Here is a 24,376-nt window from a genome sequence, read left to right on the forward strand (position 1 = left end):
TAGGTGTCACCCTCAGGAAAAATTCAGTAAGGAATGATTATAGAGAAGATGCTGGTAACTGACCATGAATCCCAGAGGGCATAGTGGGAAGATTTGAGAGGGCTTGGGTTTGAGCCAATGTCTTCTTACATAAATACCATCTTTTCCTGTTTTCATCACTTTGTACTTTTGACTTTCACATCAAATATTTAAATTTCTATAGCATTGATTCTGCTTTTTACTCCTTGTTCTGTATATTTGAATTATGCCATTGTCTTTTCTCTTTGACACCCTGCCTCTCCTTATCTCATCCTGCTTCTTCCCCAACTTAGACGTTTTTACTTCTTAGGGATTTCTGCTTTTACCAAGACAAATACGATCTTCTGGATCTTGAGATTGCCCAGTGTTTTTCTACACATGTGCTTCTTTCAGAAGGTCATTTTCAGGGATTTGCTTCTCCTCTGTATTTTTAGAATGATGCTTGTTTTTCCACCTTAATTCTGTGATTTTATTTCATAAATATAGAATTGTGCATCAGGGTTTCAGTCTTGCTCAATTTTATTTTCCAATAGGCCCTAGGTCAGGAAAACAGGACAGGCCAAGGTAGACTGTAACTGGACATTGGGCAGGTCCTTTGGACAAAGGTGACCACACGCAGACATCAGAGAACAGAGCACTGGCAAGGTGCTGAGAGCACAGCCCAATGTGGGGGTATACTAATTAATCCAGCCATGCTCACTGTCTCCTCCTGAATTTAGACCAGGAACTAGGGGGGACAGATAAGGCTGTGGGAAAGGGTTGACCAGTTAGAAGTGAGAGAAGAGGGGGTTACCATACAGGCCATGAAAAGTAGTGGTTTGTTGCCAGTCTGCCTCATTTACCACTGGCCTGCCTATCCCATTTCATTCATTCTTGCAACAAATCCTTATTTTTAAGGGTCTGACTTGTACAGGTTCTCAGATTTGCAGATTAAGTGTAGGCTGACATATGTAGTTTTAATAATTATATCTTCTTTTGAGAATCCTCATCCCACAAGATGTTCTGGGTGGGAAGGGGTGAAGTTTATGGTATACTTTTTGTAAATGCTGCAAACCATGCAGCTGGCTGCCCCCATGATCCTCTTTACAATGAATATTGGCATAAAAAATCCTGAGAACTCAAGTTAAGAAAACCCCTTTTTACAGCATGGATGGACTAGAAATTATCATACTAAGTGAAGTAAGGCAGAAAGAGAAAGACAAACACCATATGATACCATTTATATATGGAATCTAAAATATGACACAAATGAACTTATTTACAAAATAGAAACAGATGTACAGACACAGAAAACAAACTTATGGCTGCCAAGAGTGAGGGAGGGTGGGGGAGGGATGGATTGGGAATTTGGGATTAGCAGATGCAAACTATTATATATAGAATGGATAAACAGCAAGGTCCTACTATATAGCACAAGGAACTATATTCAATATACTGTAATAAACCATAATGGAAAAGAATATATTTTAAAAAGAACACATATATGCATAACTGAGTCACTTTGCTATACAGCAGAAATCAACACGACATTGTAAATCAACCATACTTCAATAAAATAAATGTTAAAAAAAAAAACACTTGTTAAAATTAACATATTTTTTTCAGTAACTTCAGCACAGGATCCTTTATCTGTACTTTTATGCAATATCCAATATATGTGGTCTTTTTTTAGAACATATGTACTTGGGGAAATGCCAACTCAGTCAATTCTCTGTGTCCAAAAGGCTTTCTTCTCTGGCATCTGTGTTGGACTAAATGGGGTCTTCACTTAGACTCATTTTCTGAACCATGATACATTAGGGTAAATGAAAGAAGTATATAATAACTTTAATTCTCAGAATGCCCTGTATTTAGGCACTTTTCCTCTTTCTGCCAAGTCTACCTTGCATGACAGACAAGAACTGTGATTCTCATGAAGCAATCTGCCAATTCCAGGTGACTCCCCATCTAGTTCAGTCTCCTTGTTTTGTTGTTGTTTTGTCTTGTTTTTTCTTTTTTTCCTAAGCATTTCTGTCTCTCAGTGGTATAGAAGAGAAGATTGGTGAGATTATAAAAAAGGGAAGAGTCCACTGGTTCCTTAAATGTATAGCCATGAGGTGAAAAGATGGCTGCCTTCTTTTTCTTTTGTTTGTTTTTTTATCTAAACAAGAGTTCAAAGAAGAGGGAAGTAGACAGGATCTTTTAAAATATTTTAAAGCAATAAAGTTACTGGCATATCACAGGTTCTTCTACTTATTGGGCTTTCAGTCCAGTTCCATGGACTTTAAATCTAATGGAAATGTCACCATGATTCTGTGATTGAGTGGATGGTCAGCCCCATTTAAAGAAGGGATCTGCTTTCAGGTTGTGTGTGTGTAACTTCCTAAGTATTGAGGGAGACGTTAGCAGAGTAATTGCCTGTCAAACAATTACCATATTGGAATTTACACCTGGACTTGCTTTTCAATGACATCAGTACTTTAAGCTAAAAAACTGAGACTCTGAATATGCAATTTTACACATAAGAGAATGGATTGGATGTTGTAAATATGGGATTAGGTGGTCTCAAAAGACTTGAAAACATACCACATGGGTGGTTACACACACACATAAATCTCCTTCCCAAATGTAAACAAAATATTATGTGGCTATGTGTATATGAGGGTGTACATGTATACATAAACTAACTCTTTCTTTTAAAATATTTCCCTACATGCAGAAATAATTAAATCAAGAAAATGATTACAGAAATTATGCAATCAAGAAATAAAATTCATACTGTTAGTAGATATAAAGTAATAAAAAATAAAATGATTAAAAAAAGCTGAGATAAGGTTTAAGAAATACCACAAAATTCAGTGAAAAAGGAGAAAATGACAATCAACAGAACAGTTTCTCTGTGTCACTTCAACATGTATGTCTGCTTTGCAATTTAAAAAGTGAACTCATTAATATATTTTTGACCAGAATATGAAATTAATCAATTGCTTTGGCAGCATATGCAAACAAATTATTCTTCAAGAAATCTTAGGAAAGAGAGCCTTGTGAGAAATGTGAAAGGGGGTCAACAATTACTTAGATGTCAGAAGAAGAACATAATGAGTTGTTTTAATGTGCATATTTAAGTGAGAATACTCTTGAAGTTCTCTTAAAACATTTAGTAAATTAAGCTAAAATATCAATGACTTATCAAAACAAAGAAAGATGTATTTTCTATCTAAATTACATTTTGGAATCACTAAACTCTCTCCATTTTGATTTTAAGAATTCCCCTTTTCCACTGGGGTTTTCTGAGAATTAATGAGAAAAAGCTATAAAGTTCTCTTGGCGACTGTTACTAAAAAATAATAGGGACTGTGTTTTGGTGTAGCCCTAATTTCCTGTGAGTCCTCTAGGGATTGAATGGAGAGCTGAATACGGTGGAGGGAGATAGATGATCGTTTTGTTTTCAAGCACGTTCAGGAAAATAAAATTTTTATTTACCCTGAATTCATGTAGTACCAGAATGTTACCCTTCACACTCCCTCTCTCTCCACCTCACCACAGTCTGGGGCTTCAAGGGAAGAAAAGAAGCTTTCCCATTTTTCAAAGCAAAAAGATAATACTACCATACCTTGCTTATTCTATTCTAGTTAAACAGCATTTCTGTGGATGATTCAAAGATTTTTCTGTGGAATGCTGAGGGTAGAGGAAAGGGCAAGATCATCAGAAATATTTTTTTAAAGATACTTTCTTTGGTTAATGAAGTATCATTTACCATTCATTTGAGCAAAAATTATTTCCTTAGAAAAAAATTTCTGGATCCTTCATTAAAGCAATGAGGAGAATATAAATGTGGAGAATATAGAGTAACCCGTGTAATAACCCACCTACCTCACCTAAACTTTCACTTAGTTTCTCAATATCCAGTAGGAAAAATATTTAATGTTTGAAATATGATAGACCATGGGGCCTTATGGGACTGAACAGGGAAGAGCCAATTTTGACTCCATGTTGGATCTGTTTCTTTGACTGTAACCTTTGCTTTTCATTGCTTTTGTTATTATAATCGTACATAATGGCCTGCCTCAGGGAACCCTGCCCCACTGCCTGAACGGTAAACTAAAGTGCCTTTGTTCAGCTCACAGGGAGACAATCTGACCCTGCCCACCTGTGAATGGCTGCAGAAAAGAAGAAATTAACACATCCCCTTGCTGATGCAAGCCATAGAGGAGAGGTTTTGCAAGATAAATGGCCATTTTACTTTACTTCCCCACCTCCTCCCCCTTTCTGTTCTATAAAAGAAACTGGCATCCTGACCCCAGTAAGATGGTTTTTTGGAGACATTAGTCTGCCATTTTCTCGGTCTGCCAGCTTTCCGAATAAAGTCCTATTTCTTGCCTCAAAACCTTGTCTCCCGATTTATTGGCCTGTTGTGCAGCAAGCAGAGTGAGTTTGGACTGGGTAACAGGGCAATGTAATAACCCCATGGAAATTTGTTGTTTGGTTCCATTAGTGCTACATGCAAGATAACAGAACACACCACCAAAATATCAATGGAGCACAGTGAACACATGAGGCTCCCTTTCAACCTGCCACCTCCATGTCAGCTTGTAGGCTTCCCCTGTATGACCACCATTTTAATTGCTCAAAGCTTCTGCAAAAATGACTATCAAACTAAAAAAAGTAATAAATTATTGTTATTGTGTGTCATGTACTACTCTAAGTACTTTACACAAATAAGTGTTAAAAAATCAACCCAAAGAGGTATGTACCATTATTATTCCAATATGGTAGTTAAAATTATAAGATGTACCCTGTAATTCTCTTCTCCTGGTACCTAGCTCCTTTCATTGAGTACAGTTGGAACCTGCAGCTTGCGTCTAACCCATAGAATGGGGCAAAGGTGAAGGAACTTTGCAGGTGAAATTAAGGTCCCTAATCAGTCGATGTTGAGTTGATGAAAAGGGAGACTGTCCTAGGTGGGCCTGACCTTATCAGGTGAGCCCTTTAAAAGATGGCCATGCTTTTACTGAGAGCAGAGACTGGAGGTAGGAGGGACTCTCTCTTCTTGCTTTGAAGCAGCCATCTGTGTACTGCCTGTGGGGAGAGGCAGTCTTAAGGTCTGAGGATTTCAGTCTTACAACCTCAAGAAAATGAATTCTGCCAACCACTTGAATAAGCTTTGAAGAGAATAGTGCCTGATCAACACCACTGGATTTGTGGTAATTTGTTACATAGCAGTAGATAATTAATACTGTAAGGAATGGCACCAAAAATGGAGGCGAGCTTAAACAAGATTTATTTGGGAACGCTCCCAGGCGAGGTTCACTGGTCCGAGAGAAAGGGGCCAGAGAAGTTGCACCCGGGTGTGGGCGCGAACAAAATTTATAGGGGTGGACGCAGGGGAGGTGCTTGCTATGTGAAGCAGCCCTTTTTTGGTAATCTCTCGGGTGTTGCGGCAATGTCAGGTGTCGGTTGCATCAGCCACTTTGGCAGGGGTTCCGTCTGGCTCCCTGGGCCCTTCCCCGGACCTGCTGGCCTTACAAATACATCCCATTTTACAGACAAGGGAACCAAAAAATAACTTGCGCTTCATTTCAGCTAGTTCAATGGGAAACCACAAATCAATCCCAGGCAGCCTGAATCCAGAGCTGCATAAGTAATCACTTTGCTGGCATTTCTTTGAAAAATTGATCAAAACTCACAGGCAACAGAAGCAGTCATATCAAATATATGGCATTGAATGTATAATGTATATTAAAAACTGTGTATTAAATAATAGTCTTCCAATAAAACCAATTTATTTTGAGCAGAAATGGACTCATTTTCTAAAAATTTGTTTTGAGCAGTTAAGGTTTTTCTGATTGCAGACTATTGAAATTTAAAGTAGAATATTCTGTAAGTTATTGATAATGGTAAATGGAATATTGCTGCCATATCAGTAAACAAAGGGTGTCACAGCCATCGATAATTGCAGCTACCACTGATGTGAGCTGGTGAGCCCTGAGGGAACTCAGGAAGGAAAGAAGACCTGCCACCTAGCAGCCATCAGATTGCGGCCACTCCCCACGGTGAGCCTTGAGGAAACTTAGGATACAAAACACAGGATACTGGCCCCAGAGAGCTGAGGTGCATATCAAAGGAATGATTTCAGTAAGCCCAGACTCTTGCATCTTCCCATAAATAGAAAGGCACTAAATTCCTTAACTTGAGTTATCTGGTTTCTTTAATTAACAATAATCTTTTGATGTTTAGACTACTTGCCCTTTGTTTCAAAACTCCTCTATATCCTGGCTCCCCAACATGCCTCCTCCTTGGAGCAGTTCTCTCAGGGTTGCTTGAGATGCTGCCTCTGGAGCTTGAAGTCCTAAAAATTCCTGCCAAATAAAACATAACTCTCAGCTTTTAGGTTGTGAATTTTGTTTTGGTCGACACTAATTAAATTGTATAATTAAAACTTCTTTTCCTCAAAATGCTTTTATTTTCTACATATAAAACCTCATTTGACATGTTTAATAAAATTAAAACTTCTGCTTAAAATTATATTTTATATAATAAAATGGAAATCTAACTTTCAAAATAGAAATATTTATGGTAGGGTCTGCAATGTTAAGGCACAAAGTGGCTTCTTTAGGAATGAGTTGACTACCATAATAGTATTTTTAAATAGTAAAGTTTTCAAAAGGAGTTTGAGTTTCACAAGGGATTGTTCTTGACATGTAAAATTTCATTGTATTTAAAAACTGAGAGACCTATTTTTAAGTCCTTTGGTATGGCAACTAAAGAGTTAGTTAAAATTAAATGGTCTATTGTAAACTGATAGGCTATGAGTGATTTTACTTCAACTATAAATTGCTTTCTTGTGAGTTAATATCTAAATAATATTTTTGTGTAAAGCTGTAAATTAAAGCAAACCATTCTGATTTATGTGACAATGATGGTTAGTGAATCTTGAAAAAAATCTAATGTTTCAAGGACTTTACCACTAGGATGGTTAGGATGATAAGCCCACTAACATGGCAAAATAACTCAAACTCGGCACAAATGTTTAAATATAATGCACATGTGTCTAAAGCCATGCTCTATTTTTAGTCAACTACTGACTTAAAACGCCTTTGATAAGCCATTAACCTCAGTTCCACTTGCAATAAAATACTAATTAATCACTTGTGGAGTACCTCATTACCTGTACAATTGAAGTAGTCACTGTAAACCAGTCACTGAATGAATAGTAACAGGAAGACAGTGGGTAACTCAAGCACAAAGGCAGATATTGTAGGAACCCAATTAGATGCCCCTGAGATGCTGGTGGAGGGAGGCAAGTTGATGATCCTGTGCCTTGATATTCTGCTTAGCAAAGTAATAACCCAGTCTTTCTTGAATATTTGCTCTCTCCATAGCATAGTATTTGGCTTCTCTTGGCCCTGCCTCATTGGATGGGTGACGATTGCATAAACTACTTGTTCAATGAGTTTATGACCTGAAGATTCCATCACAACCACCCAAAATAAAGCATTTCGTGAATTCTAGATTATTAAGCATGTTTGATGTTAAAGATTTCCACTCACCTTCACTTTCTTTCCCCTTAATGCTTCCTCCTCCTTTTTACCTACTCACTCATCTGCCCCCGACCCCTAATTTCTGAGAGAATGTTCTTTTGCGACCATGGCCTTAGGCTATGCATGAGTAGTGAATAAAGAAATAAATCCTGAAGTTGAATGAATGGTGAAGAGTTTTCTGGATAGGACTCATATGTACATTGACCCACTTCTCCTTGACTTCCATGTTCAGTTGTGACAAATCAGAGGAAGTCTTTGATCCATTTCATCTCCTCATCTGTGAAACAGGCTTATGGCCTTGACTCCTTTTTAAGCATTTCTAATGCCTTGGAGATGTTGCTGTGGATGATAACTTGGACTCCAGCCAGGTCTCTCTCATTTCATACTTCCAGTCAATATGAACTCCAACTGAAAAATGACATAGTGCCGTTTTAAAACAGAGCGATGCACATTTGCAAAGCCAAAGGCAGAGATAAAGTAAGATTATGCAAAAGCGTCTCTGGTTCTCAAGCAGGTACTTACACAATTGCGTTATCAAATGAACCTGCTCTCAAGGGCTTAGCCTAGAACATGAACGGCTTGCATAAATTCTAGAGCAGTATAGCTCCTCATGTGACTTTTCCTTTTTTAGAAAAAGACAAATCCTGGAGATTTCAGCAGAGATACCAGAATTCACACTGCTGTCTCTGAAGTAGATTTAACTTAAAAAGCCTTTGTACTAAATAAACCCACCTTATTATTATTATTATTATTGCCTGTAGGCTTCTACATTTCTCCTATTCATCACTGGCATAAAATTATGTCAATTATTTTATAGTTTACTGTTTTTGTATTTACAGTATAACATGCATTTTAATTTGATTTATTCAACAGTGAAAGTAACAGAAGTCTCAGTGTTCCAGGCCAAAGATTCACCAAAGATTGCCTCTCTATGAAGTCTGCTTCCTTCACAAGGCTGCCTTACTTGTTTCGCAGTGATTCTCAAGCATTAGTGTGGGTGTGAAAAAAAATTACCTGGAGGGCTTGTTAAAATACTGATTACTGAACCTCACGCCCAAAGATCTGCTTTATTCTTTTGGGGATGGAGCTCAAGAATTTATGTTTATATCAAATTTCCAGATGCTGCTTGTCTGACATGAAATTGAGAACCACTGCTACATTAGTTTTGCTGCATTTTTACCAGGTAACTTTTTTTTTTTTTTTTTTTTTTGCCATACGCGGGCCTCTCACTGTTGTGGCCTCTCCTGTTGCGGAGCTCAGGCTCCGAATGCGCAGGCTCAGTGGCCATGGCTCACGCGCCCAGCCGCTCCGCGGCATGAGGGATCTTCGTGGACCGAGGCACGAACCCGTGTCCCCTGCATCGGCAGGCGGACTCTCAACCACTGTGCCACCAGGGAAGCCCACCAGGTAATTTTTTAGAAAAAAAAAATGTATTCAATAGTACATTGACTCATCAAATCTATTTTTAAAAAGATTATCCTATGTGGAGGAGAATTACTCTTGCAATATGACCTAGTAATAATAATAGCTAATATTTATTTTAAAATTACCATCTATCCCAGAAAGATATCTGTACCCCCTGTGTTCATTGCAGCATTATATTTCCAGCAGCCAAGACATGGAAACAACCTACACGCACACATACATACATACATAATGAAATATCATTCAGCCATGAAAGAAGGAAATCTTGCTGTTTTCAACAACATAGATGCACCTTGAAGGAATTATGTTAAATGAAATATCTGACAAAGACAAATACTATATTATCTTATTTACACGTGGAATCTAAAGAAACCCAAATTCATAGATACATAGAATGCATTGGTGGTTGCCAGTGGCAGGGCTGGGGGGAGGGGGCAAAAATGGGTGAAGGGGGTCAAAATGTACAGACTTTCTGTTACAAGATAAATAAGTCCTGGGGATGTAATCTACAGCATGGTGACTATAGTTAACAATACTTTATGTATACTGACATTTGATAGTTGCTAAGAGAGTAGATCTTACTAGATCTTACAAGTTCTCACCATAAGAAAAAGATGTAACTGTGTGAAGACGGATGTTGGCTAAACTTATTGTGGTAATCAGTTTGCAGTATATACTTATATAAAATCATATTGCACAGCTAAACATCCAATGCTATATACCAATTATATCTTGAAAAAATTACCATCTGTTCTGCATGTCTGTATTCATTTAATTATCACAATAATTCTATGGGGTTAGTACTATTATCTGATTTATAGATGAGAAAACTATACCATAGCGGGTTTAAGGCCACATAGTTAGGAAGTGGTATATTGGAGATTTGAACTTGATTATTATTACATATTATAGTTATATTATTATAATATGTTATTATAACTCCAGAGTTCCCACTTCTAACTACTAGACTATTGCCGTGGACTGAATTATGTCCCCTTAAAATTGATATGTTGAATTCCTAACCCCCAAATTACTATATTTCGAGACAGGACTTTTAGGAGTTAATTAAGGCTAAACAAGGTCATATGGGTAGAGTCCTAATCAGACAGGTTGGTGCCTTTATAAGAAGAGGGACAGAGATCTTTCTTACTCTCCCCAAGCACAGGACTGTGAAGCAGAGAGACCAATATGCCAGCATCCTGATCTCAGACTTGCAGCCTCCAGACTTGTGAGAAATAAATTTCTATTTTTTAAACCACCCAATCTATGGTAACTTGTTATGGCAGCCCAATCCAAGAAAACTATTTTGCCCTAAAATATGGGTTATAATCTAATCTATGCTTCAAAATTTTATTTTTTGTAACCTTCTTGAATGGTATTCATATTTCTCGCTTCTATATATTTGTCTTCAATTAAGTAAGGCAAAACACACAGCATTCTCATTCGTAAGAAAAGCCTGTGCTAACATCCATGGCTTCCTCCACCCCTCTGAGGTGTGAGCATCTGGGTAACAAAGGCATTAGCGAACATTTTAATCTGGTACTTCTGGAAAAAGAGAGGAAAAGATATTATTAGATTCATTTCTTCTCTAGCACATCACTTCACTATGAATTTCATCGCCATTTCTGCTGTAATTTAAATCACACTCGTTGGTTGGCACAGAACTGTTCGATGGTTCAAATGGATTTTGAACTTCAAAGTAATGCCTTGGTTTAGGTAAATTTATTCAGATGATTCAAAACTCTAAATGCTCCTTAGGTTGTTCAGAATTGGAAAGAAGTTCCCAGAGAAAACAGAACTGATTAATGAAATAGCAGAATGGCAGTTAATAAGTAGGTGTCCTACACTTAACTGGGGTAGAAAGGGGAGAAAATGAAAACATTTATGAAATATAGATAGAAATGGCTTGTGGCACTACAAATTAATCTGAAAACAGCATTAACAAGAAATGTTTGGTTAACATATATATTCTATCATCCATGGATTAAATATATTTTTTCATTAAGGTTTGTCATATCTATAGAAACGTGCGTAAGTGTTGTGTTCAGCTCAGTGAATTTTACACGCAACCTAATATTTAGAACTTGACTACAGAACACTTCCTATTCAATAACCCCAAATACTCCATCTTCTGTCACCATAGATTATTTTTGCTTGTATTTGAACTTCACATAAGTACTATTATGTCTGGATTCTTTCATTCAACATGATGTCTGTGAGATTTGTCCACATTACATGCAGCAGGTCATTCCTTTTTAAATTTTCAATGGTTCTGTAGTTTTCAAGTATACAAATGTATCACATTTTACCCATTTCTCTCTAGATGGTATTTCCAGTTTTTAAATGTCATAAAATATTTTGTTTGTTTGCATTTGTTTTTGGTGAGAACATTTAAGTTCGTTTATACAATACATGTTAACAACTAGAGTCACCATGTTATACATTAGATCTTCAGATCTTGTTCATCTCTTATTCATCTTATAGCTGAAACTATGTATCCTTTTCACAACCTTTCCCTATTTCCCTCACCTACCCAGCCCCTGGTAACTACTTTTTTACTGTTTCTATTCACTGGAATATTTTGTTTGTTTTTGTATTTCACATATAAGTAATACCATGCCATATTTCATTTCTTCTGTCTGACTTATTTCAATTAGTACAATGCCTTCAAAGTCCATCCACATTGTTGCAAATGTCAGAATTTCCTTCCTGCACATGGCTGAATAACATTCCATTGTTATTGTACATACATAATACATATTATACATATGTATACCACATCACTTGGATTGTTTCTGTACCTTGGCTACTGTGAATAACCCCATACAATAAGCATGGGGTGCGGATAATCCTGTTTGCACTTCCTTTGGCTATGTACCCAGAGGTGGGATTGCTGGATCATATAGTAGTTTTATTTTCAATTTTTTGAGGAACCTTCATTCTGTTTTCCATAGTGACTGCACCAATTTACACTCCCACCAATAGTACACCAGTGTTCTCTTCCCTCCACATCCTCAGTAACATTTGCTATTACTTGTCTTCTTGATAACAACCATTTTAACAGGTTTGAGGTGATATCTCATTGTGGTTTTGACTTACATTTCCCTGATGATTAGTGATGTCCAGCATCTTTTCAGGTACCTGTTGACCATGTGTATGTCTTCGTTGGAAAAAAGAAGAGTGTTACATTATGTTAATATTATACTAACCTTTCTGTTCTACTTAACTTGCTAAAGCGTAGCAGACTTCAGTATGTATTTGTATTCTCATAGAAGTACTATATGATTTCTCAGTTTGGTATCTTCTTGGATGGCTAGGAGGTTTGCTCCATTACTGATTCTGACAGTATCCTAAAAACTATGAGGTTAAGAAGTTCATATGTTTCTGCCAACTTTCGATACACAGGAGGGCCACTCCTGGGTTCCTTATAGTGTTGATAGTAAAGCACTATTATTTCAGATTCCACTCAAATAACAGGGAGAGGTGGTAAACTAGAAGGAGCAAGTTAAGAAGACTCTTGGGTTCCATTTGGAATGTTTCCCAGGAAGATTGTAATGGCAAGGTATTCAATGGCTTAATGACTTGCCTTTCCGAAGAGGGTGTTCTGCCCCACGTCAAGTGTTCCAGCATGACTCAGAAAATAAATGTACAACTTTGAGATTAGCTAGAATTTTCTTCCTTTTCTTTTTTCTTTTTTTGGAATGTGCTGTCTTGTGAACCATTTAAAAAGTAATGGCTCAAAAGGCATTAAAAACTATAATTCTGGAACACAATGCCACATGTTTTTTCTTGCTCATTTATCCAGTACTAATCCAGCATGTAAATATTGAGCGCCTCCTGCGTGCTGGACACGGTGCTTGCCACTTCTCTAATGCTCCATATATCTTGTGGGGAGCAGCAAACAGGTTAAAAATGAAAAACCAAAAATTCAGAGTGTGTAAATGCTGAGAAAGAGAAATAGGGTCATAGAACAAACTCAGTGGAAGTTTATTTTAGGTTGTTTGTTAGGAAAAATACTTTTATGAGGTGACATTTAATTAGTACTCCAAGGACTTCATTAATGAAATAGGCAAAAGATGGAAATATGGTCCCTAGAATCTCTATGTATAAGGAAGGAGAAATTGTCAGTGGAAATGCAAAAAGAAAATGTGGAGTTGATGCCTTATTTGCAATCCAACAGTGGAAAAGTGACATGTTTCATAGTGGTGGTCCTGAAGCAGCCATGATTATGTTGAGAGGAAAAGATACAGGGGCAAGGAAGCAAACCAATAAATCAGATTCATGAATCATGTCTAAGCAAAATGCTTTCAGTGTGCCTACTGGCACCAGAAACTAAAAGCAAATAGAGTGAAAGCCTACTAAATTTTTTAGAGAATTAGTTTGTTATAGAAATCACAAGTCTAAGCAAAACAACAAAACCTGTAACTATTCCAGCACCAAAACAACTTCAAGGGCCACACTTTTGCATCAGCAAGAGTCGTGCTGTGAAAGTTCTAGAAGCCTCAAAATGTCATGACCCAAAATAACGTACCCCCAATGATCACTGCCGTTGTGGTCAAGGAGGAAAATGGACAAGAAAGAACCTTCCGGAAGGTGGATCCAAGAGTCACAGAACAGATTTCTAATCAGGACCTTATGAAAGTAATTTTCAGTTGATAGCTGATTGGCATGTTTCTATTCTGGTGGGAACTCTCACTGGAAATATTTTGTCCTTGCGATTCCATTGCGTATTGAGTGTTGATGTCTGTGGAAAAGCAAAGAAAACTTAATAACTTCCCTCTTCTTTTAGTGCACAGATCACTAGATCTGAACCCGAGGGATCAGACTTCACTTCACTTAAGATCCAGCATAAGCTGGTGTAGGAACTGAGTAGAACTATGGATTTTCTTCCTGGGGGGAGAGTCTATAAGTCTATAAGAAGAAGAGAGGCATGGACACTTTGTAGCCAGAAGTATACCCATTTATTTTATTGATGGCTAAGCTTGATTCTTTTGAAGGTTGTTTGGAATTTTGTTAGGATCTAAAGTAGTCATTGCTCTAGGAGTAGAGTAGCCCCAGCCATAAATTATGGGATTTTGGAGGAGCCTCAGAAGAAGACTAAAGAAACATGACAACTAAATAGACCTGGGATTTTCTTTTGCTCTAAAGGATGTTACAGGACAATTAGCAAAATCTGAATAAGGTCTGAGAGTAGGTCATCATGTTGTATCAATACTATTATCCTGATTTTGAACATAATACTGAAGTTATATAAGAGAACAGCATTTTAAAAATATTTTATTGACATATAGTAGATTTACCATGCTGTGTTCATTTCTGCTGTATAGCAAAGTAATTCAGTTATATATATATATGTGTATATATATATATATACCTATATATATATATACATTATTTTTCATATTCTTTTCCATCTTATCACAGGATATTGAATATAGTTCCCTGTACTATACAATAAGACCTTGTTGTTTATCTGTTCTACATATACTAGTTTGCATCTGCTAATCCCCAACTCCCAATTCATTCCTCCCCCATCTCCCCTTCCCCTTGGCAACCACAAGTCTGTTCTCTATGTCTGTAAGTCAAGAACAGCCTTTGTTTGTTTGTTTGATTGTTTTAATTTTTATTGGAATATAGTTGATTTACAATGTCATGTTAGTTTCTCCTGTACAACAAAGTGAATCAGTTATACATATACATACAGCCACTCTTTTTTAGATTCTTTTCCCATATAGGTCATTACAGAGTATTGAGTAGAGTTCCTGTTTTTAGAAAATACATATTGACACATTTGAGGATAAAGAGGTATGATGGCTACAAGTTATTCTCAAATAGTTCAGGAAGAAATTATATATAGATAGAGAAAGTAGAATAACATATATGGTAAAATATTCTTTTTAGCCTTTGTGAAATCTGAGTGAAGTGCATAAAGGATTTTTTTTGTATTATTCTTGTAACTTTTCTGTAAATTTGACATATATCTAAAAAAAGTTAGAAAAAGGAGAGTAAGCACAGTCCACTCCACAGCCTTACCGTGAAGGCAGGCAAACTGCCTGCTACATGCTCCAGCTGGGAGGTTGGGAAAACTCCATTCTTTTGAATCCAGATGGAAATATTGTTGAATACATCAGTCTTGACAGTGTAATCTGAGTCAAGATTTTTTACAATTTACAGTGACCATAGGATTTTCTTTTACCTCCAAGTCACCAGAAAAGTCATAGATCCTGCCAGAATATTTTTCCTCCAGCAGAGAAAACTTTCTCCATTGAATACATTTTAAATAGATGGTAGAAGACAAAAATAAAGGTGTGCTTAGGTTTCAAAAATACATAAATAAAATATTGATACAAGGTACATGTCATTTCCAAGTTATGTCACCAGAGTGACCAGATTGGAAATTCTCTCTCAATTTCTGTACAAGTTGATGAACTGTTCAAAAATCATAGTTACTCCTATATCAGTGATCCACAGAGTTTATCTTTATATCAGGGAATATCAAGTCATTTTCTCCCATGGAAAAACCAAATCCATACTGTGGAAATTTGAGACCTTATTAAAATTAAAGTGTACAGTCCATCAAGCCTGGATCTTTCTGGTAGGTGTTCAATCAAATATATATCATCACATATCTTACTAATATAAGCTGTAGTTACACTTCATGTTTCCGCAACTTAATGAAACCAAAACAATCCAAAAAAAGCCTTTTTTCTCAAAACAAAACAAAACAAAACAAAAACAAGACAAAACAAAACAAAAACCTCTTCCTGAAATAGAAAAAAGCAGATTCCCATTTATTTTACTTATAAAGAAAGTAACAAAAGCAAAATCTGACTTTTCCAAGAGAGAGTGGGTAAAGTTTGGTGTGAAATCAAATCTCTTCTATCTTTGCTCTTATTCTGATATCTGGTTTTTTTCCATTGCAATGTTCTATTTTGAATAATCTATATCCCAGATGGAGTTATCCACTTTTAATCTGTTTACATTCTGGTATATTTAAGTACAGTTTTGAAGCTGGGAAGGATGATTGAGCCATACAGGTATCTTTAAGTAAAAAAGGATTATTTGGGGATGTTGTTTATCTAAACGTAAAAAACAGATTCATGTTTTAATTAATTACTACAATAGCCATCTGTCCATGTCTTGGATCAAAGCATTCATTTTCATATTAGATAACAAATCTTAATTAGTTAGTTTGCATTCCAATTTTGTTTCATTCTTCTAAGGACTAAGGCAATTGGCACATCAAAAAGCCTTAAAATATAGAATGGAAAAATTAGAGCTAGCCCACAGATGCTTTTATATAAATTGTGTTATTTACACAACTTTGAGGAATGTCATTTAAAAAAATCTCATCTGAAAAATAGGATTACTAGTAAAGTCTCGTATGATATTTATAATAAAATGCAGTTTAAAATTAAAAATGCATTCTACAAATCAAATTTGCTTCATTTTTATCAAGCTTTTCTTGACTATATTGTTAAATTCTATCTTAATACTGAGGCAGGACCATGTTATTGATTAGTTATCTATTATTTTCAACAGAAAAGGTGATGAAAGTATCAATGTTGAAAAATTATTTGGAATAATTTAATTGCAAATAGAAAAAAGAAAAGAATAAATGTGCCACTTTTTTTTCCCCAAAATGATCTGTATATTCACCTTATAGCAATGGAATTCTTTTTCTAATCAAAATATTTGATAGACTGCATCGATGAAAGAGACTGTATAACTATTATAGTTAAAACATACAAAATTTTATAAATGCAAATTTGGAATAGTCATTTTAAAGTGAGACAATGGAAAAAAACCCAAAGGTCTCTGGATAGACTCAAAACTTTTTAAATAGGATTTTTGATGACAGCACATTCAGTGGTATGCCATCTTGAACATCTGTAATTTATTTTGTGGCTATTGTTATTCGGCTGGTAAAGCATAATATGCCCTGTACGTCAATTAAGATGTGGTGGTAATAGATATTTATAAATAAACATATAGTGGCTGGGGCAAAGTACTGATCTCCTTTATCCTACCAGTGAGTAGTACAGCCAGCCCACATGGTGCTAAGAAAAAAAATATCCTCAGCTGTGAAAAGTAAATAATAATAAATAAATAAATGAACACAAAAGAACTTTTTTTTTTTAACTAGGTGGTGTTCTATCCTTCATCCTCACAGTAGGTCTCTAGTGAGCTGAACGGGATGCTAATGAAAACGTCTTGGTTTAGTTTAACCTCCACTCCACACCTAAAGTAAAAATACCTTCAATGAAATCACTTTCATGCCTCCATGCCTTTGGAACTCTGCACACTGATTCTCTCCTCCCTACCTCCACATTGCATATTTCCCAGTATCTTTGCTGAATCTTCCTTCTCTACCCAATTTCTAAAGGTTTGAGTTTCCCACCTTTGGAAGGGACTATGTCCTGGAGACTTTTTCATTTAAATCCATGCTTTCTTCTAAGGTTATCCCTTTCCGTTTGTTTGATATTAAACATCCCCTCTATGCCCACGACGTCCACACCTTTATCCAGTTCTAGTGTCTCCATGGTGTCCAAGCCCCTAATCAAGTTCTCTGCCGAAAAGGCAATTTCACCTCCACATGTCAAAAAGAACTCTCCATATTTTCTTCCTCCATACTGTCTGACACCATCCTGGTTTTCCTCTCTTTATATGACTCCACAGTCCAACCAGAAGCTCAAGCACAAACACTGGAGTTATTTATTCTTCTTTCTTGTCTTCTAGTGATAGTCTAACAGTAAAGGCCTCCAATTCTACATCCAAAATATATCTCACACCCATCTTTATCTCTGCGGACACCATGCTAGTCTAAGCTACCTCTCTTCTGGACTGCCAGTTGCTTCCTAACTCATTCTCCACTTACCTGCTGTCAGGATCCTGGCAGAAAAGGGATGGTATGCAATGAGGTGTGAATGTGGTGAAGGAACCAACGAGGAATGATGAAACATGTCTAGGCCAGCACAGTGTCAGAGTGGGCAAGGCAAGAGAGTGGTTACTGGAACCCAGGGCCAGCAGGGACTATAGGAGGCATCCTCCTGGCAGCAGCTGAGGCCTTTGGTAGAGGAACATGGGGGCTGCCAAACCTCAGCTCAATATGTTGTTGGAGGAAAAATTTCCCCTAACTGATCTCTCCTTCTGAGTCCTTCCATTGGCCTAATCTAAGGGGAATCCAGAAGGCTAGAGGGTCTGATTGATACTCTCTATAACAGTCAGCCTCCCAGGATAGACAAGGAAGAAAGTGGGCAAGGAAAGCCAGAAAATATCCAGCACACTCCACTCCATCCATGTGGAAAACCACATGGTAAGGTGATCTTTTAATAACACCATTTATACCTTGTAAATCAAATATGTAAAACACCCATCACAGCTAGAAAGAAAGTCAAGCTTATCATGTCTCCTCCTGCTTGTCTTTTCATTTAAACCCCTCCCTCCCCCCTCAGTCAATTTCTCTCTTTCTCCCTCCCAGCTCCACTGGCCCAGGACACAGGTAGCTCTGCACTGACTAAAAGTCTTTGCTATTCCCCTTCACTCTGTCCAGAATGCTCTTCATCTTTTTGCAAACCACAAAGAAGGAAGAAAAGAGTCAATACCTCCTGCAACCAATGGTGATTAACTCCTGTGAGGAACAACAAACAGGACGCGGTGGAAAGAGGTCGATTATTATTTTACGTACAGAACTTGGTGAGGGAGTCTTCAGTAAATTGATGTCTAAGTAGAGATCTAGAAGGAAGTTAGAGAGAGAAGCACACTTACTGAATAGCATTCAAGGCAGAGGGCAAAACAAGTACCAAATGTTGAGGTGCGAGTAGGCTTGTTACACTTGAAAAAATGAAGTGTATGAATGACTGGTCCAGTGGAGGGAGGGGAAACCAAGGAAGATAAGTCAGAGGGAGACCAGGGCCAGACCAGGTAGGGCTTTGCAGGCCATTGTAGAGATATTTGCTTTTGTTGTGAATGAAGTAAGAGGTTGTTGGCAGGTTTTAATCCGGTAGGGTTTTACGACCTGATTTAAATTTTAAATAGATTGCTTTCACAGGTGTGTTGATAATAGGCTACAGGAAGGCAAAGATGGACACTGGGTGACCACATAAGTGCCAAATGCTGGACCCAGGTGACGGATGGTGCTGCGCAGACAAGAAAAGTCATGACCGGTATTTGGATTTGGGTATGTATTTTGAAAGAGCACACAGGATTTCCTGATGGATTGGATGTGGGATGTGAGAAAAAGATGTCAAGAGTTGCTTCAATGTTTTAGCACCGGATTACAAAGAATACTTGTTTATATACTCTTTCATAGTTTTTCAATTGTTTCGCATGAATATATTTTTATCACCAATATGGCAGCCAGCATATTAAAATAGAGGGCTTACAGGGCTTGGCCTCAATTCACTATCAAAGCGTCTGGCAACTCATGGACTAATTATTTGCTAAATGGGTGAATGTGCTTTATTCTTTCTTTTTGATCTCAGCCTTGATGATGCAATAGTCCTGACATATCAGTAGGGCTCTCAGATTACCAATCAACAAAGAAACAAATTTCCAGTTGCTGTACAGAAAAGGTATTGTAATTACCAGCATTTTCAGGCTAAGGGAATTTTTCAGTAGGGAAACCTGAAACCTCTAAAAGTATGACTTTTGTTTCTCTTACAGCATCCAGTGAAGTACAGGTTCAGAGAAGGTACTCAATTATTATTTGGTTGTGTTTAAATGAAGTAGGGAATATTTAGAAGTTTTGAAATCCTTTTGATATATATTCCAGTGAGTTTCTTTGAAATTAAATTTTTTGGCTTCTTTCTGGATCCCTACCTGTGACTCATCCTTGAATTTTAAGTGCTTAACGGGAAACTGATGCACATGTTGCCAAATTGGCATAATTGGTGGATGTAATTGTAATAGATCCAGAGAAATGTATTTATTTAAAAAAATTCACATGGATATTCTTCCGGTAGCAAAACAGTCTAACAATTTTTATCTGAGAAAGTTCTTGTAGCCTTTAGTGAAACACATGTATGTATCTAAAATTATTTTGAAACATTTCCATGGCTACTTTGTTGTTTTTAATGTATTTTCTACTTTTGGTTTTATTGTGTATGGAAAACTTTTTAACAATTAAAAAATTCTGTCCCAGAAACCAGCCAGGTGAAAGGGAGAAGGTAAGGCCATAAATAGTGTGTTCAAAGGCCTGGTGGTGAAGGAGCATATGGACCTTGTGGAGCAAAAGAGGTTGAGTGTAGCTGGACAGAACAGCATGAAGAGGCAAGAGGAGGCAAAATGGGCAGATCGTGGAAGAACTTGTGCCCCTTTTGAGACTTCTTGCTTCATCCAAAGGGACTCATCTTCATCCTAGGGACTCCTGTCTGATAGGAAAGTGACAGATTTTTTGCTTGACTGGAAAATTCCTGATCATTTTACAATTCATTTTGCATTACAGTAAAGATTCCCTTTAAGAAAAAAAACCATTCTGTCCCATCTTTTAAAAAAACTATAGTTCTAAAACTACATACATAGTTTTTAAAACTACATTATAGTGATATATGTATGGTTATATATGTATAACCTATACAATATAAACTATACACAAATATATATATGTATATTTTAAAACAGTAAATGAATTTTGATAAATATACATATAAATGTAAATGAATTTTGATGAATATAATATATGGATAAATGAATATACATATAATGCATTTTATATGTATATTTTTGAATAGCATATAATAGAGTAAATGGCTTTATTTTTATGTTAATTATTTCAGAAATTATGTACATGACATTTCAATTTTAATTATACCCAAAAAACTTGATGTGTAAATTAGTTTGAATTTAGTCGTATTGAAATGAAATTAATGACTCATCCCAATATATTTTTTGTTACTCAAAATTATCTCAAGAGTTTTAGTCTAATATAACAGTTACATAAGATCCGTAGTATTAAAATTACATATGGGGCCATTAGTTATATTTAAAAGGAATGAATAATAAATATTTCCAATCATATTTCTTTACTATTTTATGAACTATTTTTCTGAGAATATAATGAAAACTAACTTTTTAAATATTCAGTGTGCAATATTTTTCCATTTTAAAAATGCAATTCTTTTCATTACAGAATTTATTCTATTCCTCTTCTCTCACCACTGTATGACAGGAATATATTTAGTTCAATTTATTGTTTATCACTGGTTAAAGGCCTGAGACTTAGCAAAGTTATATGTTAGCCACAAGATTTTTATCCTATGGAGATGCAGATAATTTCTTCCTGATAGAATAGAAAATTCCAAAGGTTATAGATTATGGTCCTTTGAAATTTAACTAGTTTCATATTTAAATAAACAATCTTATTTTGATATTGCTTACTAATATTAAGCTTCTCAAATGCCCTTTGAACTAGTTGTGTGTGTGTGCATATGTTCCAATAAAACTTTATTTATGAAGGCAGGCAGTGGGCTGGATTTGACCCTTGGGCTGTAATTTGCCAACCCTGGCTGCATAGTATTTCATCGTAGCACAAAGTTTATAACAACCATGTGAAAATATTCAACTATCCCCACCTAGATTTTCTCCCCTTTTGGCAGGCAGGTGAGGTAATTTGGCCTCTTAGACTGAGGAGCTCCAAAAGGCTTTTTCAGGGGAAAGACATAGGCTAGCTCTGGACCGTTGATGACGTAGCCATCAAATCTCCAGAACATCTTGGTGCTGGCTTCTATGTTTTGTCTGCTCTTCTCTCCCCCATTTTAACCAGATTGAAGGCAGTGTCACCTGCCCTCAAGCTTGGAAGTATCTTTGAACCAGTTTTAACATCTTCCTGATTCTTCATCAAATAACCCCATTGGCAGATGAATGGATAAAGAAGATGTGGTATATTTATACAATGGGATATTACTCAGCCACAGAAAAGAAGGAAATAATGCCATTTGCAGCAACATGGATGGATGAAGAGATTATCATACTAAGTAATGTAAGTCAAAGACAAATTATCATATTATATCACTTATATGTGGAATCTTAAAAAAAATTGATACAAATAAAGTTATGTACAAAACAGAAATAGACCCACAGACATAGAAAACAAACTTATGGTTACCAAAGGGGAAAGGTGGTGGTGACAGGGAGGGATAAATTAGGAGTTTCAGATTAACATATACACACTGCTATATATAAAATAGATAACCATCAAGGACCTACTGTATTATAGTACAGGGAACTATGCTCAATATTCTGTAATAACCTATAAGGGAAAAGAATCTGAAGAAAAATAGATATACATGTATGTATAACAATCATTTTGCTGTACACCTGAAACTAACACAACATTGTAAATCAACTATACTCCAATAAAAAAGAAATTTAAAAAAATGACAAATAAAACATATGACATGTTTATTGTACATTTACATGAGACTCATGATCTTACCTATCTAAAATTATCCTTACACTACAAGGAAAATTGCAACCTTTGAAATGTTATAAAGACACTGAGGAAAATGTATCATGTATAATCTCAACACAAAGATACCACTGTTTTTAAAAAGATTTTTTTTCTCTTTTTCTCTGTTATGTAATGGGTTGAAAAGTGTCCTCCCAAAATTTACATCCACCTGGAACCTCAGAATGTGACCTTATTTGGAAAGAGGGTCTTCACAGGTTAAGGACCTTGAGATAAAATTATCCTGGATTTTGAGCAGGGCCTACATCCAAAGAGTGGTTTCCTTCTAAGTAGAGAGGAAGATACAGAGACACAGGGAAGAAAGTCACGTGAAGGTGGGGCACACTGGAGATGGCCTGATACAAGCCAACAAAACCAGAAGCCACAGATGCTGGAAGAGACAAGGAAGGATCCTCCCCTGGAGCCTTCAGAGGGAGCATAGTTCTGCCAAAATCTTGACTTCTGGCTTCTGGAACTGTGAGAAAATTAATTTCTGTTCTTTTAAACCTCTGATTTATGGTAATTTCTTATGGTAGCTCTATGAAACTAATATACTTTCCATTTTGATTCTTTTTCTTCCCTTTATATACATTTCACAGGGAAGACTGAGGGGCTTCCTTATCTGTTAAAAAATAATAATAATAATAATCTTCCATACCTTAACATAGCCAGTTTTCACATTTAAAAATGACCTTCACCTATCTTCTTCAAATAAAATATTACAAAGCCAGGCTTAGAATTGTGAATTCACATGTAATCATCAGTTTTTCTCTCTTTTTAAAAATTAAATAATGAGCTTTCCCCAGTAGTATTAAAAAACTTTTGTTTAATATTATTTTTAATCTCTATAAATTAATCCCTCCTATAAAGAGACTTTAATTTCTTTAGATCACTCCCTAGTTTTGGAAATTCAAGTTTTTGAGTTATTTTCTCTTTTAAGTAACATTGTGTACATCAACATTTGTCTCCCTATTTCTGTAAAAGGGGTATTTAGAGCAGTGGAAAACACCCAGTCAAGAAGTAGGGATATTATTTTTGTCTCATGATTCATAATGAAAAATTGTTCCCTCATAGATACCCAAGAGCATTCAATATTAGCATTTTAATTGCCAATTTATTTTATGAAAAAGAAAATTGTGTCACTTAAATATGCACTTTAAAATTATTAGCAAATTTTAATCATTGCAAAACACTTTAATGTGTTTTGCAATGATTAAAGTTTAATCGTTAATACCATTTGTATAGGCTATTTTCCAAATTTATCAGCTTGTATCCCTCGCCCATTTATGATCTGGGGTTTGTAGAGGTCTGCTGCCCTAACAAAGTATCAGAGACCAGGTAGATTACAGAGCAGAAATTACTGACTCACAGTTCTGGAGGCTAGAAGTCTGAGATCCAGGTGTTGACAGGGTTGGTTCCTGAGGGCAGTGAGGGAGAATCTATTCCAGACCTGTCTGCTCACTTCTGGGGGTTTGCTGGCAATCTTGGCTTATAGCTACACTGCCTGGATCTGTGCCTACACATTAATAAGGCATTCTTGTATGCACATCTGTCTCTGTGGCCAAATTTCCCCTTTTATAGAGACACCAGTAATACTGGATTAGGACCCACCCTAATGATCTTACATTTTAACTTGATTACCTCTGTAAAGACCCCATGTCCAAATAAAAGCCACATTCTGAGTTCATAGGAATTAGAACTGCAACACATCTTTTTCAGAGGGACACAATTCAACTCAGAAGAGTGTCTCTGTTTTTCTTTTCTTTATAAATATTAAAGATATTAAATATCTACAGTGTTTTTACCAATATATTTTCCAGACTTGTTGCTTGAGTTTTATTCTCTTCGTGAGTGGCAATTAGTTTGTTTTTATTCTTTCTTCTGCTATCTTGTTTGTATATATTGCATACATACATCTTGTTGGTATATACTGCATAGTGTTTCTACAGTCAGAGATGTTTTATAT

The sequence above is a fragment of the Pseudorca crassidens genome, chromosome 10 (assembly GCF_039906515.1).
Source record: "Pseudorca crassidens isolate mPseCra1 chromosome 10, mPseCra1.hap1, whole genome shotgun sequence".
Lineage (NCBI taxonomy): Eukaryota > Metazoa > Chordata > Mammalia > Artiodactyla > Delphinidae > Pseudorca > Pseudorca crassidens.